Here is a 9,750-nt window from a genome sequence, read left to right on the forward strand (position 1 = left end):
GTGGGCTGGTGGGTGGGTAGGGTTGGGAAGAGGATAGAGCAGGTTGGGAGAAGAGGGAGAAAATACTGGGAGAAATGACTGGAATTGGGGAGTATCTCAGGGATGAGCTGGAAACCTAGGGAAATAGAAATTTCATCGAATCTACAAGAGTAACCCTAGCAAAGACTCCTAGTAATGGGAGACATAGAGCATGAACTAGCCATCTTCTGTAGCTAGGTAAGGCCTCAAGCACAGAGGTTGGGACACCAACCCAGCCATAGAACATTCAAGCTACAGATTGTCCTACCTGCAGAGTGTTCTGGGGCCAGAGCCTAGGAGAATAGTTATCAAGGACACCATGGAGACTCTATCCAGCAACTGATAGGAGCAGATGGAGAGTTCCAGAGCCAAAGGAGCTTTGGGAAGTCCTGTGGAAGGAAAGAACAAGAGGAACCAGAGGGGTCAGGGACACATTAAAGAACACAGCTCACAGAATAAACTGACCTGGACTCATGGGAACTTGCATAGATCAGGGAGCCTGTGGGGGTCTGACCTGGGTCCTCTGCATATATGTTATGGCTGAGTAGCTTGGTGTTCTTGTAGAAATCCTAGCAGTATAAGCAGGGGCCATCCCTGACTCTTTTGCCTGCTTATGGGATCTTTTCTTTCTAGTGGGTTGCCCTATCCAGCCTTGATGTGATAGCATGTGCCTGGCTTTTACTGTGGCTTGCTGTGCCATGTTTGATTGGTGTCTCTGAGAGGTCTGCACTTTTCTGAGGGGAGGCAGGGATAGGGATCTGGGGGGGTGTGGCGGGAGAGAGGCTGTGGGGAGGGGAGGGAAGAGAAACTGCGGTTGGGATATAACATATAAGAGAAGAACTTAAAAAGAAATTTAAAAAAGATTAGCATCAAATATCAGCCTGGGGGACAGCAAAAATAAAAATACATAGGGATTTTCCAGTCTAAAATTGGCATGTTATCTTTCAACAAACTCAGCATAGATTTCCTTTTATCTAATATGGAAAAGATACTTTATTTCCAGAAGAAGTTGGCTTGATTTAAATCTTATATTATATGAAACCTATGTACACTGTTTCAGATATTAAAATCACATTCACCATAACAGAACATTAACACTGGAGGCTGTGTTAAAGGAAAACACAGTTAATTCATATGTCTGAAACTTTATTCAGAATAGGATATGTTTTCCGAATGGAATCATAAGAAAGTTGTACCAAGATCCTCTGTTCACAGGGAAAGAGACTTGTCTTTCTGAGCATATGTCTTTGAATAGAAGTTCCTACGGAATGCCTCAAAAATCAGCAAAATTTAGGCTGAGAAAATGGCTCAGTAGTAGAACATTTGCACGACCTGTATGAGGGCTTATACAAACATTGTAAATATATAAATAAAAATACCAAACTAAATACCGCGTACCCTAAATCATGATTATCATGATCAACTGTGCAATTCTTTTATCTCTGTCACATCCATTCAATCATTACCATCTACCCCCCCAAAAAAAAATATAAACACATATAACTGACCCATCTGCATCCATGCTTGCCGTTCATAACTGATTATCCATGCTAAAGCTGGAGAAACACTTATATAGTATAAATAGAATTATGTGTCACATATATAATATACTTTTCATGGTTTTCTAACCCCTGACCCCTTCTGGACCATCTTGCCCATTTCCACACAAGGACTCTTCCACCTTTTTGTTTTCACATTGGCCTTTCTTCAGTCCCTCTCCCTGACTGTTTCTGCACTTCACATAGTTAGTATCTTGTTTGCTCTGAACTGGATAATTCTTTTTTTTTTCAAACTTTTTTTTTAAATTTTTATTTTATGTGCATTAGTGTGAAGGTGTCAGATCCCTTGGAACTGGCGTTACAGTTGTGAGCTGCCATGTGGATGCTGGGAGTTGAACCTGGGTCTTTTGGGAGGAGCAGAGGGTGCTCTTAACCACTGAGCCATCTCTCCAGCCCCTGAACTGGATAATTCTATTCCCTTTTTGTTTAACTATTTCTTTCTCTTCCATTACCATACCAATTTTCATTCCTTCCAAACATTCCTAGCTTGTATAGATCTCTTTGTAGCCTACACAAAGTGGGCACATCTCTTACCATTTTACCTGAGAAGTGAAGTAAGTCTGAGCGGCATGAAGTTAGGAGTTTCAAATGGGAATTTCACATCAGTTGCAAAGGAGCTTAGAAAGTGAATATCTGGAAGTGGGTTCCTGAGGCTCAAGCTAGGGTCACTGGGGGCACTGGGGTTCTCCTGAGGCACTGTACAGGTGAGAAAACTCAGATCTTCCACAGAAACCCAGGAAACCAAACAAGCAAAGCTGCTGAGGAGGAAACAGCAAAGGGGGGCTAGTGGAGAAACATAGGACTGTTACCTCGGTGTAGTTCACAACCCAAAGAGAAAGCAACCCTATAAATAATAATGAAGAATTTTGAAATAATCGGTACACAAACTGACTTGGTAATAGAATAGCTGAACCCAATTTACGACAGATTCAAATGTCTATTTCGGTTGGGAAGTGTATGTTTCCTGTCTTTCTTTTCTACATGACATAATCCTATTTAAATAGCATTTATCCATTTTTTCTAAAAATATTCATTCAGTGCCTGTTTTACTGTCAACCAAACACTATCCTAGGCACTCAGTATACATTAGTGAAGAAAGGAAGTAAGATTGCCTCCTCAATCTGAGTAGAAAATAATAATATGTGCATTATGTATGGATATATATTATGTATAATAATATTTTATGTGATAAATGGTACTAAGAACAAAACAGGAATTGGGAGAGAATAAAGTATTGAAGCTGAGAGTTGGGTCACAGACTTACCCAGTCACTGTTTCTCCTACTTATGGGACAATTTCCTTTGGCTTCAAGAACTTTTGAGATAACTAAGATATTTGTTAAACTATCTTGTGATTAAATTAGGTATGTAGGATTCTTTATTTTACCCTAAAACAGCTTGATTTGTAATTATATTTATAACACAAAAGGCTATTGAGAAATCCTCAAGAAAATGAGTCAGCAATCTGTTTCCTTAACCAGCTAGGGTCTTGAAACTAGTAATCACTAATGTAGCTGTCAACAATGAGCTGCTGGCATTGTATAGAACATAGAGATGAAAATGGTATTTAAGTAGTCACCTGTGCATGAAAGGATGAAGTGTCTAGTTAAGGCAAGACCAAGGGACTGCAGTGCAAGTACCATAGTTCATGATGAATAGCATGTGAAGGCAATGGCTGGAAGGGAAGAAGAAAGAGAGAGGAAGACATGTTTTATGTGTTCAGTTCAAATGTCTATGTCTATGTTCTACAGATATTTATTTATTTTTATTAATTACAATTTATTCATTTTGTATCCCAGCTGTAGCACTCTCTCTTGTCCCCTCCCAATCCCACTCTCCCTCCCTCTTCTCCTCCCATACCCCTCCCCAAGTCCACTGATAGGGATGGTCCTCTTCCCTTTCCATCTGACCCCAGCCTATCAGGTCTCATCAGGACTGGCTGCATTGTCTTCCTCTGTGGCTTAGTAAGGCTGCTTCCCCCCCCGGGGGGGGCGGTATTCAAAGAGCCAACCACTGAGCTCATGTCAGAGACAGTCCCTGTTCCCCTTACTAAGGATTCCACTTGGACACTGAACTGCCATGGGCTACATCTGTGCAGGGGTTCTAAGTTATCTCTATCAATGGTCCTTGATTGGAGTATCAGTCTCAGAAAAGACCCCTGGGCCAAGATTTTTGTGTTCTATTGCTCTCCTTGTGGAGCTCCTTCCCATAGGTCTATCATCTCCCCCTTCTTTCATAAGATTCCCTGCACTCTGCCCAAAGTTGGCTATGAGTCTCAGCATCTGCTTTGATACCCTGCTGGACAGAGTCTTTCAGAGGCCCTCTGTGGTAGGTTTCTGTCCTCTTCCCTGTTTTCTCCCTCTTCTGATGTCCATCTCATTTGCCTTTCTAAGTGATGATTGATCATCTTACCCAGGGTCCTCCTTCTTACTTAGATTCTTTAGGCGTACAGATTTTAGTATGTTTATCCTATATTATATGTCTAATATCCACTTATAAGTGAGAATATACCATGTGTGTATTTCTGCTTCTGGGATACCTCACTCAGGATGATCTTTTCTAGGCCCCATGATTTTCTGCAAATTTCATAATTTCTTTGTTGTAACTACTGAGTAATAGTCCATTGTGTAAATGTACCACACTTTCTGTATCCCTTCCTCTGTTGAGGAATATCTGGGTTGTTTCCAGCTTCTGGCTATTACAAATAAAGCTGCTACAAACATGGTTGAGCAAATGTCCTTGTTGTATACTTGAGCATCTTTTTGATAACTACCTAGGAATGGTATAGCTGGATCTTGAGTTAACACTATTTCTAATTGTCTGAGAAAGGACCAGATTGACTTCCAAAGTGGTTGTATACGTTTACATTCCCACCAGCAGTGGAAGAGGGTTCCCCTTTCTCCACAACCTCTCCAGCATGTGTTTTCACTTGAGTTTTTTATCTTAGCCATTCTGATGGGTGTAAGGTAAAATATCAGAGTCATTTTGATTTGCATTTCGCAGATGACTAAAGACATTGAGCATTTCTTTAAGTGTTTCTCTGCCATTCTATATTCCTCCACAGATAATTCTCTGTTTAGCTCTGTACCACATTTTTAATTGGATTACTTGATTTGTTGCTTTTTAACTTCTTGAGTTCTTTATATATTCTGGATAGTAGCCCTCTGTCAGATACAGGGTTGGTAAGATCCTTTCCCAGGCTGTAGGCTGTCGTTTTGTTCTGATGACAGTGTCCTTTGCTTTACAGAAGCTTTTCAGTTTCATGAGGTCCCATTTGTTGATTGTTGATCTTAGAGACTTGTGCTGTTGATGTTCTGTTCAGGAAGTTGTCTCCTGTGCCAATGAGTTCAAGGCTCTTCCCCACTTTTTCTTCTAATAGATTTAGAGTGTCTAGTTTAAAAGTGGTCTTTGATCCACTTGGACTTTAGTTTTGGGCAGGGTGATAGATATGTATCTATTTGCATTCAGCACCATTTTTTGAAGATGCTATCTTCTTTCCATTGTATACTTTTAGTTTCTTTATCAAAAATCAAGTATCTAAAGGTGTGTGGGTTTATTTCTGGGTCTTCTATTCAATTCCATTGATCCACCAGTTTGTTTCTATGCCAGTAACATGCAGTTTTTATTACTATTGCTTTGTGCTCTGCAGATATTTTATGTCTTCTGGCCATGACTGACAACCATTAAATTTAAACACACTGTCCTTGCAATGCACAAAAAATTTTAGGGGTTAAACTCTACTGAACAAACACTTATCTTAAAGCGTGGTTCTTTCAGAGTTTGAATAAAGATATTTGACAATAGTTGATAATTTCATTCTCATCTTCATTCCAAAGGCTGATGAGCCTGTAACCAGTAAAAGCAGTTACCACTCCTCTTATGTATGCATGTGTGCATGTATGCACATGTTTATATGTGAGTGAAACATACACTGTGTTATTCTATATGAAATGACAATGGGATGCTAGGAATCACTGGCTATGCTGGAGAGTTAGAAGTACATGTGTGTGCTTACTTACTCATGCTCTAACCACATTTTTCTACAGGCTCCTTGAGGCTTTCCCTTTACCACAGTTTTGAAACTGGACTCTGAAATCTTTGTAAATACTGTATTGGCTGTACTCTGTTGGCCAGAGATAAAATTGAAAGGTGCTACCATTGAATTTAGCTCTCATACTGCCATGCAGATGGAACTAAGGCCAGGTAGAAGGCAAATGTCATTATTACAGTCAGGTGGGTACAATCACCAAAACAGGCATCAGGGCTCTGCAGCAATCAGATGGCTTGACAAGGTATTTCTGGCAGTGGAAAATGGATAGTAAAGAAGAAACAAAACAAAATAAGAGCCTGTGAGATGCTCCATGGTGTAAAACCTGAGAACCTGACTCAATCCCCAAGACCCACATGAGTAAAGAACAAATTCCACAGGTTGTCCTCAGACTTGTGTATACCTGTACTGTGGAGCATGAACACACACACAGAGTGAGAGAGAGAGAGAGAGAGAGAGAGAGAGAGAGAGAGAGAGAGAGAAATTAAGTAATTTAAAGACCTCTAACTGTTTTTGTTTAACTGAGGATCATCTCTCTAAACCAGAAAATAAGTGGCTTAATTTGAGTTTTTCATCTAATTCCAGATATGTCCCTTTGATAGAGGCCCAAGAATAAAAAACAAAATCTGTTTAGTTGAGGCAGGCCCATGCAACACTTATGTGTTGTCAAAAATCTTTCTGGTTTATCCTTAAAGGACCTCCTACCACTTCCTAGCATGGCTGTGCCTAAAGTACAGGAGGCAATAGCCCTTTTAGGGTTTATTTAGCACACTGGCATTGAACTAATTTTTATCATTCAAGACACCCTGAAATCTACCAGCACCTTGGATGGTTTTGTTGTTTCCAGTCTTTCCCATGATGGGCCAGATCATCTCCACATCCATGATCAGTTTCTCTAGATTACTTAGATAGATGTCTGCGTAGGTCTACTCAATCAAACAGCAAATCCCCTACATTGGCCCCCTAGCCCCTGTGCCGCTATGATCAGTGCACAGGAAGGGCCTCTACAGGACATCATGTCCCTCTCACATAGTGAACCAGAGACAAAACCACATCCTAAGACATGAACACCAGTGTGCAAACTGTGAGATGGGCAACTGCTCACTCGCAGAATCCCATTCAACTCTGGTTTGGCTTGTACAAAGAGCAGATGTGTCTTGATGAAGGACTGCAAATTATCACACACTTAATCAGAAAATCAATCTGCTGATCCAGAGGTGGTCTCTTTGCTGGAGCAGGTGACACATGCTATAGCACCTGGCAAACGGCATTAATCTGGAAAATGCTTTGGGTTTTTTTGTTTGTTTGTTTATTTGGGGGTGGTTTTTTTGCATAAAGCAAAACTCTCCAAAAGAGGTATGCTTCCAAAAGTTCCACTATTTCAGGCTTCCAAATTTATGCTCTAGTTTTGTTGCTCCAAAATGAAAGACAAGTTCCTATAGCTCCTACACCTGCCACAGGAAGAGGCAAATGCCTAGGGAAGTTTGTTTATCTGTGTATATTACTGTGACTCACTCAATAAGCATGGAACATCTACCTGAAGTCCTACCTAAAGCAAATTGTAATCATGTGAGTCATGGTATTTTGTAAAATGTTCAGCAATAAAAATTAATTAATTAGTTAATTAATTAATTTCTAAGCAATGGCTTTTGAGAAGTGACAGCACTGTGTGAGTTACAGCTATTTAATCTTAATGGTAAAATTAAAATCTACTTCATTCCCACCAAATAATCCCTTTCACAAGCTTAATCACCATATGACACAATTGAATACCTTTTAGTTGTTCTAAACCATCCACAACAATCTCAGTCTTCAAAAGTGCTAGCCATACTGACCAAAGGAAGAGAAAGGATATTTTAATTCTCTTTCCCATTTTCCAAGTCCAATTCCCCAGCATTATCCCCAGATTTACAGCAGACCACCTTGCTGCAGCCTCACCTGTCTGCCCCCATGCCAAAGGGACTAAGCAGATCTCTTCCACAGTGTCTTTTCCTCAAGCCATCCTCAAGCCAACAGGCGGGAAATCAGTTAGACAATCTTTCCTCTCCTTTCCATCTTCCAATTCCAATTCCTCAGTCTCATCCTCAGCCCTGTAGCAAAGTAACAATAAAAGTCAGACATATGAATGACACTTCACTTTTCAGTGGCAACTATAAAAGCAAGAAGGGCCTGGACAAATGTTTTACAGACTCTACAAGATCAAATATGCTAACCCAGGCTTCTATACCCAGCAAAACATTCAATCAAAATGAATGTAGAAAAAAAAAGTAATTCCATAATTTAAAAAAAATCCTCAAATACAGCTCTACAGATGGTTCTAGAATGAAAACTTTAAAGTGAAGAAGTTAACCACATCTTCAAAAAAAAAAAAACATAAGGAAAAAATGATCACAAATCAAAAGAGGAGGAAAAAGTACACAATACAACAATAAATTAATAGGAATCAGTGAACACTGCTCACTGAAAACTTTCAACAACAACCGTTTCAATCTCCAATAAAAAGACACAAAACAGAATGCATATGAAACAGAATCCATCTGCTATGTCCAAAAAACACACTTTAACATCAAGAATAGACACTAGCTCAGTGTAGAAGAATGGGGAAAAAGATATTCCAAGAAAATAGACCCAAGAACAAGCCAGTGTAGCCATTTTGATATCTGACAACATAGACTTCAAATAAGTCAAGGAATAGTGAAAGGCACTAAATATTCCTTAAAGGGAAAAAATCCATCAAAAGGATATTGCAGTTCTAAACATTTCATCTGTATACCAAACACAAGGACACCCAAGTCTCTAAAAGAAAAACTATTATAGCCGAAATCATATATTTACACTCATGCACCAATAGTGGGAGTCTTCTATGCCCATTCCCATTTAGAGACAAAAACAAAGTAAAGAAATGCTGGAGCTAACTGACGCCATATACCAAATAGACCTAACAGATATTTTCAGAACATTTCACCCAAATACAAAAGACCTCACTGCACTTTATCCAAAAATGATCACATGTTTGGATACAAAGCAAACCTCAACAGACATAAGAAAACTGGAATAACACCCTGCAAGCTATCTGAAAATCACTGGTTAAGATTGGATATCAACTGCAAAAAAACAACAGAAATCTTACAAACTCATGGAAATTGAACAAATTATTACTTCATGAAAAATGGGTCATGAAAAACATTAAGAAAATGTTAAAAGACTTCCCAGAATTGAAATGAATACATAACATACTCAAGCTTATGGGACATAATGAAAAGTTCTAAGAGGCAATTTCATAGCTTTAAATGCCTCTGTAAAAAGAAAAATTGGGAAGATATCATACTAATAAATTAAGAATAAAACTGAAAAATCTAGAACAGAAAGAAGAAATCCACCCAAAAGGAGTAAATGGAATAATAATAATAATAATAATAATCAAACTCAGGGCTGAGATCAGTAAACTAGAAACAAAAATAACAAAAAAAAAACAAAACAATATAAAAAATAAAAACCTATAAAACAAAAAGTTGGTTTTTTGAGAAAAACCCTTATCCAAATTAATTAAAAGCCAGAGAAAGAATATCCAATTTAATAAAAATATAAATGAAAAGGGAGAACATGTCAGCAGATACCAAAGAAATCCAGAGAATTATTAGATCACACTTTAAAAATCTATACTCTACCAATTTGGAAACTCTAAATGGAATGAATAATCTAGATATATATCACCAACCAAAGTTAAAACAAGATCAGATGGACAATTTAACCTATTATCCCTAGTCAAACAGTAGCTAATGAAAGTCTCCCAAACAAAAATAAAATAAAATAAATAAAAGCCCAGGGCCATGTAATTTTAGTGTAAAACTGTATCAAACTTTCAAAGAATTAACGACAATACTCTTCAAATTATTCCACAAAATAACGACAGAAGAAACATGACCCAAATTATTTTATGAAGCCATAAATAAATCTTATACCAAACTACAGAGAGCCAACTATAAAAGAGAATTACAGATCAATTTCCCTCATGAACATAGATGCAAAAATTCTCAACAAAATGCTTACATGCCAAATACAAGAACATGTCAAAAAGATCATCCACTATGATCAGTAGTTTTCCTCCCAAAGAATCAGAGATGTT

General features: G+C 38.4%; 1 long non-coding RNA gene across 1 annotated transcript; it reads right to left on the reverse strand.

Annotated features, from left to right (window-relative positions):
- Window positions 1-286: 286 nt before the first annotated feature.
- On the reverse strand, window positions 287-7,710 carry LOC132653482 (uncharacterized). Its single transcript, XR_009591211.1, has 3 exons — window positions 7,563-7,710; window positions 3,156-3,251; window positions 287-407 (listed from the first exon to the last, which is right to left on the reverse strand). It is a non-coding gene; the product is annotated as an uncharacterized LOC132653482 (long non-coding RNA).
- Window positions 7,711-9,750: the final 2,040 nt, after the last annotated feature.

This window comes from Meriones unguiculatus, chromosome 4, assembly GCF_030254825.1.
Source record: "Meriones unguiculatus strain TT.TT164.6M chromosome 4, Bangor_MerUng_6.1, whole genome shotgun sequence".
In the NCBI taxonomy this organism is placed as follows: Eukaryota; Metazoa; Chordata; class Mammalia; order Rodentia; family Muridae; genus Meriones; species Meriones unguiculatus.